This window comes from Dipodomys spectabilis, unplaced genomic scaffold, assembly GCF_019054845.1.
Source record: "Dipodomys spectabilis isolate Male_0828 unplaced genomic scaffold, ASM1905484v1 ptg000325l, whole genome shotgun sequence".
Lineage (NCBI taxonomy): Eukaryota > Metazoa > Chordata > Mammalia > Rodentia > Heteromyidae > Dipodomys > Dipodomys spectabilis.
The window spans coordinates 233,150-242,513 of record NW_024871002.1 but is presented as its reverse complement, the minus strand read 5'-3'; positions in this window follow the sequence as shown (position 1 = coordinate 242,513).

The window sequence follows — 9,364 nt, the reverse complement described above, 5'->3', positions numbered from 1 at the left end:
CAGACTGGCTTTGAACCTTGAGCCTTAGCTCTCAGCCTCCTTAGTACCTAGGATTACAGGGACGAGCCACTGGCGCTTGGCTTTACAGGACTTTAAAACAGAATACATGGCATGCAACAGGGGATGTTCCTTTATGAGACACAAGTTCAAAATTATTTGAGCACTTTCCCCCCAGTAGTGCTAATATTCCTCCGTGACTAAAAAATAGCAATAAATGTTAGATTTTGATGCCTTTACTAAATGGCTCTCATCTTTGATAAACCCTAACTGGGCCCTTCAAATAAATGCCTCAAGTTGAAAGGAGACAGGATATAAAGCAAGGTCCTTAAATCAGAGAAAGAGAGGTATCTCTGATTTCTAGAATACAGAACTGTGAGTGAGCATACAGTAGGTTTATGAATATCCTTACATGCCAGAGAAGAAATTATTGCGACTTCAAAATTAGTCTGTTTTCTCCTGCTCCATCTTAAAACAAATTTCAATCAATGACAACTGCTAAAATTGGACCGATTATTCCCATACACCACAGTCTCTTTGGACAAAAGTCAAAGCCACAACCAAGAAATAAATCCGTTGTCTGCTCCATCCTGAAAATGTAAATGCTGGCAGTCAGTGGATGGGGTTAAGTTTGATCCGAGCTTCCCCATTTCAGAATCAACATCAGTGGCGGTGGGCGTTCTCTACTGTCCTGGTTTCTACTCCTTCATCCTCGTCACATGCCAATTCTCAAATCAGAGAAGGGTAGTATAGTCATTTCCTGTCCTAAAACACCCCAAAGTTGCCGCTTCCACCTTCCTTCTGTCATAGCTGTCAGGTTCGTCGGTTACAGCATGCAGTGAGTTATGTGGGCAGTATCTTCAATCTCTGGGCTGTATAGCACGTTGCTAGGCAGCAGATGGCGCCAACTGCACTAGGACCCGGTCCCAATGTGCCTCCCGAGCGCGCTCCACCCCGCGCTTCTCGGTCTTGCCCTCTCTTAGCACCCCTGAGCAATCCCTGTCGCCGCTTTCCTTGGCCAGGCTCCCGGCCTCATCTCGTTTGCACTCGGCTCATGCTTTTTCCTCCAATCATGACCACAGATCCGAAACGAGGGCCATCCCTGTGACGCTGCCACGCGGATTGGGGTGGGTGCGCCACAGCAAGCGGTTCAGAGCGTGTAGCTGAGGCGGACATGCGCAGTGCCTGGCAGGCGATGTGGCACACGGCTTCGGAGGTTGAAGGGCCAGTAGCAAACATTAGTCCAACTGGTTCTGATCTGGAAGAGAGGGCGCTGGCCCTTATCAGGAGCTGCATCGTGCCCGATTTGGACACGAGGGCATTGCATTGCACGTACCGCTGGCTCTGTGCTGAGGGCAACCAACATTCTTAAGGTGGAGGTTGGATCTTAAAAGATTTTTTTCCCCCGGTTGTGGGGCTTGAACTCTGGGCCTGGGCGCTGTCCCTGCGCTCTTCAGCTCAAGGCGAGCTCTCTACCGCTTGAGCCACAGCGCTACTTCCGGTATTTTCCCGTTTTCCAGTGATTCATTGGAGATAAGAGTCTCATGGACTTTCCTGCCCTGGATGGCTTTGAACTGTCATCCTCAGATCTCAGCCTCCTGAGTAGCTAGGATTACAGGCGTGAGCCACCGGTGCTAACTCAAAGATTTTTCTTTTCTTTTTTTTTCCTTTTTTTTGGGGGGGGGGGTCCACTCGGGGAGCCTGAACTCTGGGCCTGAGCGCTGTCCCTCAGCTCTTCAGCTCAAGGCTAGCGCTCTACCACTTGAGCCACAATGCCACAGCTTTTTTCTTTTTGCTTATGTGGTGCTGAGGAATCGAACCCAGAGCCTCATGCATGCAAGGCAAGCGCTCTATAACTGAGCCACCTTCCCAGCCCCTCAAAGATTTTTCTATCAGCATACATTAGTCATCAAGAATTTTGTTGCAACATTTAATACATACTGATAATCAGTTTTACATAGTTCAAATAACACTAAAATATACTTGGAACTCAAAAAATTAAATCCCCCAACAAACAACAAATCCTCAAAGAAACAACTGCCCAATAAGTAAGTGGGCGAAAGACTTAAAGAGAAACTTCTCTGAAGAAGAAAGAAGGATGGCCAATAGACACATGAAGAAATGCTCAACCTCCCTATCCATAAAAGAAATGCAAATCAAAACAACATTAAGATACCACCTCACTCCAGTTAGAATGGCAAAAATCAAGAACTCCAATAACAACAGATGCTGGAGGGGATGTGGACAGAAAGGAACCTTACTGCATTGTTGGTGGGAGTGTAAACTTGTTCAACCACTTTGGAAAGCAGTATGGAGGTTCCTCAAAAGACTCCACATAGAACTGCCCTATGACCCAGCAATCCCACTTTTGGGCATTTACCCAAATGTTCACAAACAAGACCACACTAAAGCTACCAGCACAACTATGTTTATTGCAGCATTATTTACTATAGCTAAGATATGGAACCAACCCAGATGCCCCTCAGTAGATGAATGGATCAAGAAAATGTGGTATATATACACAATGGAATTCTATTCCTCCATCAGAAAGAAAGACATTGCCCCATTTGGGAAATGGAAAGACTTGGAAAAAATTATATTAAGTGAAGTAAGCCAAGCCCAAAGAAACATAGGTTCCATGGTTTTCCTCATTTGCAATAGTTAGTATATGTATAAGTCAAGCAGAAAAGGTCAGATAATGTGATGTTAGGAAAATGAACCCTAAGATATGTATTTAAATGTTTTTTTTCTTTCATGCATTTGTTTCTAACGCAATTATAAGATTATTTCTTTGTTGCTTTGTATGTCCCTCCTCCACAGTATAACCCCTGCTTTCACTGTATTTGATGTTGGTATAATTTGTGGAGGGGAAGGGGAAAAACAAGTCGTTTAAATAAGGATACAGGTGGACCCGTTGCAACAATGAGAAGTACAAGTTGTCATGTCGAAAACGAACTTTACAACTTTGGTGGGGGGGGGGTGGGGGGAGGCCTGGGGGGGGTGGGGGGAGGACTGGGGGGGGGGGGAGGCTTGGAAGGGATGGGAAGAGGAAACAAAGGAGGAGGCTACAATGCTTGATAAGAAATGTACTCATTATCTTGCCCATGTAATTGTAACCCCTCTGTACAGTTTTTTCACAATAATAAAAAAAAACACTGTAAAGAATTGTCTGGACCCTCTGAACTGTATTTTTACAATAAAAAATACACACATACACACAAAAAAGAATTGTCTGGAGCCAGTGCCTTTGTAGTGTAATCTCAGCTATTCATTAGGCTGATAGCTGAGGATTGCAGGTCTAAAGCCAGTCTAGGTGTTGTTTTGATTTGCATTTCTTTCATAGCTAGGGAGGTTGAGCATTTCTTCATGTGACTATTGACCATTCTTCTTTCCTCTTCAGAGAATTTTCTCTTTAAGTCTTTAGCCCACTTGTTTATTGGCAGTTGTTTCTTTGATGATTTGTTGTTGGGGGATTTAATTTTTTGAGTTCCAGGTATATTTTAGATATGAGATCCTTGTCCGTTGTATGGCTAGTGAAGAACTTCTCCCAATCCGTGGGCTTTCTATTGATCTTGCTAGCTATGTCCTTTGCCATGCAGAAGCTCTGCAATTTCATGCAATCCCATTTGTCCAACCTTTCTTTGATTTGTTGTGTTTCTGGGTCTCTATTAAGAAAATTTTGGGAGATCCATTGATACTTGTGTATGTATTTTACATCTTGACACTTTACCTAATTCTCCTATTTAAAATTGTTTTAATATAATTTTGGGGGGTTTTATGTAACATTTCTCCAACTAATGTAAATTGCCTACTATTTTCCATTATTCATTATTAAATTGTATGCCTTTTGTATGAGCTTAAATTTCCAAAATCAATTTCAAATAATAAAGACATTAGGACATTAAAGAAAAGAAAATTTTGGCCTGTGCCAAGGAGACTTAGGGTTTCTTCTGTTCCGTCCTGTAATGTTTTCAGGGTATCTGCTTTGACTCCAAGGTCTTTGATCCATTTGGAGTTGATTCTGGTGCAGGGTGATATATAAGGATCGAAAGGAGTAAGTCTTATTTTCAATTAACCATCAAAAAGCTGGAAGTAGGGGCTGGGAAGGTGGCTCAGTGGTAGAGCGCTTGCCTTGCATGCCTGAGGCCCTGGGTTCGATTCCCCAGCACCACATAAGCAAAAAGAAAAAAGCCGGAAGTGGCGCTGTGGCTCAAGTGGTAGAGCGCTAGCTTTGAGCTGAAGAGCTGAGGGACAGTGCCCAGGCCCAGAGTTCAGGCCCCACGACTGGACCCAAAAAAAAAAAAAAAAAAAAAAGCTGGAAGTAGAGCTGTGGTGCAAGGGGTAGAGCACAAAACCTCAGGGCTAGCACTCAGGCCTTGAGTTCAAGCCACAAGACTGGCAAAAAACAACCAAAAAACCTAATACCAAAATAAAAAAATCTCATCAAATAGGCTTAAGAGAATTGTGATTATTTATGCATTATTACCTCCTTTTTTTCAGAGCTGAGGACTAAACTCAGGGCTTTTAGCAAGTGCTCTTCCAGAGCTAAATCCCAAACCCCTATTTATGCACTCTTTGAAATTCTGAGGTTTTAAAGTCCACTTGATATTGAGTTTATGAGACCCATTTCTAGTACTGTTGCAGGCATTATTTTGTTGATATGACCTTGAGTAAGTTACTAATCTCTTGTAATCTCAGATTTTTCTGGAAACAGAATGACAAAAACTCAGCAATTTTATAACTTCTAAGCATGTGTCCCTATCTTTTTCAAAGGATATTTAAGATCTCCGACTCATGTAATGAAATACACAGCATGCATGCTGTTGATATTGATCTTATTCACCCCTTTATTACCTTTTTCCCTCTCTACCCTTCATTTAAAAAGTTAATGGAATTTAATCATCTGTATGTAAAAATGTATCTTTTATCATATTCACCTATCACCTCCTACTTTCCCTGTCTGAACCCTCACCCAGTATCTTCCAGCAGTTCACTTTGTGTGTGTGCGTGCGTGTGTGCATGCGTGCACACCGGTGCTGGGGCTTGAACTCAGGGATTGGGCAATGTTCTTGAGCTTTTTTGCTGAATCTAGTGGCCTAACACTTGAGCCACAGATCCTCTAATGTCTTTTTGGTGGTTAACTGAAGAGTCTCATGGACTTTGCCACCTAGGCTGCTTTTGAACCATGATCCTCACATCTCAGCCTCCTGAGTAGCTAGGATTACAGCATGAACCACTGGTGAGCTTTTTAAAAAATTTAGTTCAATATTCTGCAACAGGATTATTAAACAGGATTTCTCATGGGTTTCTGAAGGGCATTCTTCTTTTGAAACTTCTTGAGAATTAAAAAAAAAAAAAAGATAGTCTCAACTGGGTGCCAGTGGCCCAGACCTATAATCCTAGCTACACAGGTGGCTGAGATATGAGGACCACATTTTAAAGCCAGGCCAGGCAGGAAATTCCTTGAGCCTCTAATCTCCAAGTAACCGTAAAAAAAAAAAAAACAAAACAACCAACAACTGGAAGTGGTGCTGTGACTCAAGTGGTAGAGGCAGTAGCCTTGACCAAAAAAGCTGAGGGACGACACTCAAGCCTTGAGTTCAAGCCCCAGGACTGGTTGGCACAAGAAAAAATAATCCCAGGAGCAAAGCTCAGCTATGGAAAGAACTAGAGATCGTAGCTTGCACAGCTGCAACAGAAAAGCTGGCCCCCTAGATACTACTTTCATAGCCTGTGGATTTTGGAATGATTTCAACAACCTGGGTCCAAATTCACTAACATTCCTCACCCCTGCATCTGTAGCTCTTCTTCATTACTGTACATCTGTACATACACCCGTACACTGGAACACTAAACTCACCTAGTGTTTTTTTTTTTTTTGTCTGTCTTGAATTCAGGGCTTGAGCTCTGTCCTTGAGCTCCTTTTGAACTGTGATCCTCAGATTTCAGCCTCCTTAGTGGCTATCCACTGTTGCCTAGCCTGGGATATATATATATATATCTCAAGCCCTGAGGCTTGAACTCTGGGCTGGAAGCTGTCCCTGAACTCCTTTTGCTCAAGCCACAGCATCACTTCCAGCCTTTTCTGTGATTTAATTGGAGATAAGAATCTCACAAATTTTCCTACCTGGGCTAGCTTTGACATCCTTAGATATCAGCCTCCTGTGTAGCTAGAATTACAGGCATGAGCCACTGGCACCCGGCTTAAAATCTTAGTTGGACCCTCACATAATCTAGTTCCTTGCTGTATTAAATTTGTATACTTCTCAGATGAGATTGATGCTCAACATGGCTATACACAGATGAGTTAAAGTAAGTTAAACTTTTTAAATTTTCTACAAAGAATACAAGTAGAGGGGCTGGGAAGGTGGCTCAGTGGTAGAGTGTTTGTCTTGCATGCATGAGGCTGTGGGTTTGATTCCTCAGCACCACATAAGCAGAACAAGCTTATGTACTGTGTTTCAAGTGGTAGAGTGCTAGCCTTGAGCTGAAGAGCTGAGGGACAGTGCCCAAACCCTACTACCAACAACAACAAAAAAAGAATACAAATAGAAACGTTTTTATTTTGTTCTTTCCATTAGTAAGTCATACTCCTCTTGGTAACAGAAATATGTTGGGGTTCACTTATCCCAATTCTTACAATACAAATATTCCAACATTCAAACATTATGTAACTAACAAGGAAAAGGAAACAAAACAAAAACAACTTGAACATATATAAAAGAGTGTTTTGAAGGTTACAGAACGGCTGCCCGGCATGATCACTTTTTTTCAGGCTCATCAGACTTCAAAGTGGTTTCTGTAAAAGCTGGAGGCTCATCTCTGAGGGGAAAAAACAGCAAATGGTCCATTTTGGAGTTGTGGATGAAATGAAAGATACAGAGACACAGTTTACATTCATTAAAAAAATTCCTGTTCCCAGGGTCTGGGAATAGAGTGCTTCCCTAGCATACATGAAGCTCTGGGTTCAATTCCTCAGTACCACTTAAAGAAAAAGAAGAAAAAGCCGGAAGTAGAACTGTGGCTCAAGTGGTAGAATGCTAGCTTTGAGCTGAAAAGCTGATGGATAGCGCCCAGGCCTAGAGTTCAGGATCCATGACCCACACACACACAAAAAAGACTAATCATGTGTCAATGCAACATTTAAAAATGTAGACTAATGAAAATGTTTATGGTGACCACACTGTCACAATTTTGTTTTCCTGTTGTATTGTTTTTGTTTCCTTGTGCTATTGGGGGGGGGTAGACCCCAAAGCCTTGTCCATGCTTAGAAGCTCCCCTACAGCCTCAGGGCCCAGTTTTAAATAAATGAAAAAGTGTTCCTTATTCTCAATATGGTGTCAATTCTGATTCCAATAAAACCTTATTTAAGCAAAAAGAAAAATAAGCCGGAAGTGGCGCTGTGGCTCAAGTGGTCGAGCCCTAGCCTTGAGCTAAAGAGCTGAGGGACAGCACCTAAGCCCAGAGTTCAGGCCCCACGACCGGAACCCCCCAAAAAAAAACAAACGAGTGAAATGTTGATTCACTCATAGTAAAATTTAGTAGCTATCATCTCATTCCAGTTTACCCACTCAGTGCCCTTAGACCCCCAAGCTAGCTTTTATTATGGAGGGGGGGAGAATGATATGAGGAGAGACAAGCAGCCACAAAAACCTAGCATCCAGGAGATGTAGAGGCCTGTAGAGAAAGCCACTTACTCATCGAAAATTTCTGGGTATTGAGTGCGTAGAACAAGTTGCTCCAGCTCAGACAGGCTCAATTGACTGAAACAGCGGCAGAGGGCGCTGTGGTCAATGTCAGGCTCTTCTGGATCGGGCTCCTTGGGTGGCAGGCTGGTGCCAGGGCCATTGGGGTTGAGGTGATCGTCGTTGTCTTTCATGGCGGCCAGAGCACCTGCGCCAGAGCCCGCGCAGGGGCCTTCTCCGGCCGCTCCCTGCTCATCTTCGCGCTTTACTTTCTCCCTGGCCTCGTCTCCTTCCCCTCCAGTCACTGAAGTCACTGTGGGCTTCACGCCTGCAAAGGAGAGACGCGGAGTGAGAGGGCGAGAGCTAGAGAGAGCGGTGGTGATGGAGGCTTTGCCGCGAGGTGAGGGCCGCACGCAGCAATGGCGGCGAAGGAGCCGCCCCCCCCCCCACTGGACCCGCACCAGCTTTGTATCTGCGAATTCACCCCAAATCATCTGTGTACCTACCCTGCACCTCTTCCTGGAGCCCAGGGGCTTCCAGGCTCTGGCAGCTGCTCTCTTTCGGAACATCCATGATGAAATGACTTTGAAGCAAGTATGCCCTTTCCAGCTCCAAAATGGCGTGTCCTCTCAGTTAACGGATCTCAGTTATGACGATTAATGCAGTTGCAAGGTCACAGTTCTCGCGAGGTTTTGCTGTGCTACATGAAGTGGGCTGTACCTTCTGGGGCGCATGCGCCACTATGGCAGGGTTACACGTAGGAGATGGGCTGGCCAGTTCTCCCGTTGGGGGTGTGTGTGGGGAATGAGCGAACATATCTATATGTGTGTTTGTCTTTTATTGTGTGTGTGAGCTGGCCTGGGGCTTGAACTTAGGGCCTGGGTGCAAGCCTATTGCTCTGCCACTTGAGCCACAGCTCCACTTGTGGCTTTTTTAGTCTGTTGGAGATAAGAGTCTTGATGACTTTCCTGCCCGGGTTGGCTTGGAACTGCCATTCTCAGATCTCAACTTCGTAAATAGCTAGGATTACAGACGTGAGCCACCAGTGCCCGCTTTTGCTACTTTAATACTTAAAGTTTTTTTTTTTTGTGTGTGTGTATGTGTGTGTGTGCCAGCCCTGGGCTTGAACTCAGGGCCTAGGTGTTATCTCTGAGCTTCTTTTGCTCAAGGCTAGCATTTTACCACTTGAGCCACAGCTCCATTTCTGGCTTTTTCTGTTTATGTAATACTGAGGAATCACACCCAGGGCTTCATGCATTTAGGCTAGCACTCTACTACTTGAGCCAGAGCTCTATTTTGGCCTTTTCTGTTTATGTAGTACAGAGGAATCAAACCCTAGGCTTCATGCACTCTACCACTAAGCCACATTCCCAGCCATTGTTCATCCTTTTGAAGGTAGATTTTGGCAGACTTTGAAAAACTTGTTTTACTTGAAACTCCATATTATTCTTAGCTTGTAAAACAAAACAGCCTACAGATCCTGCAGTAGGATGGACATTCCCCCAGTCACCACTGTACTGGGCTGGCAGCTCCATTCCTTTGAGGGGGACGGCATAGAGAGGTGGGGCTGAGATTCAGGGCTAGACAGAAGATCATCCACAAGCTCCAAGTGCTGAACTCACCATGGCTTAAGCTCAGCTCTCCTGTCTCTACCTAGAATGCCACAGCCTTTAGCAAAAAGC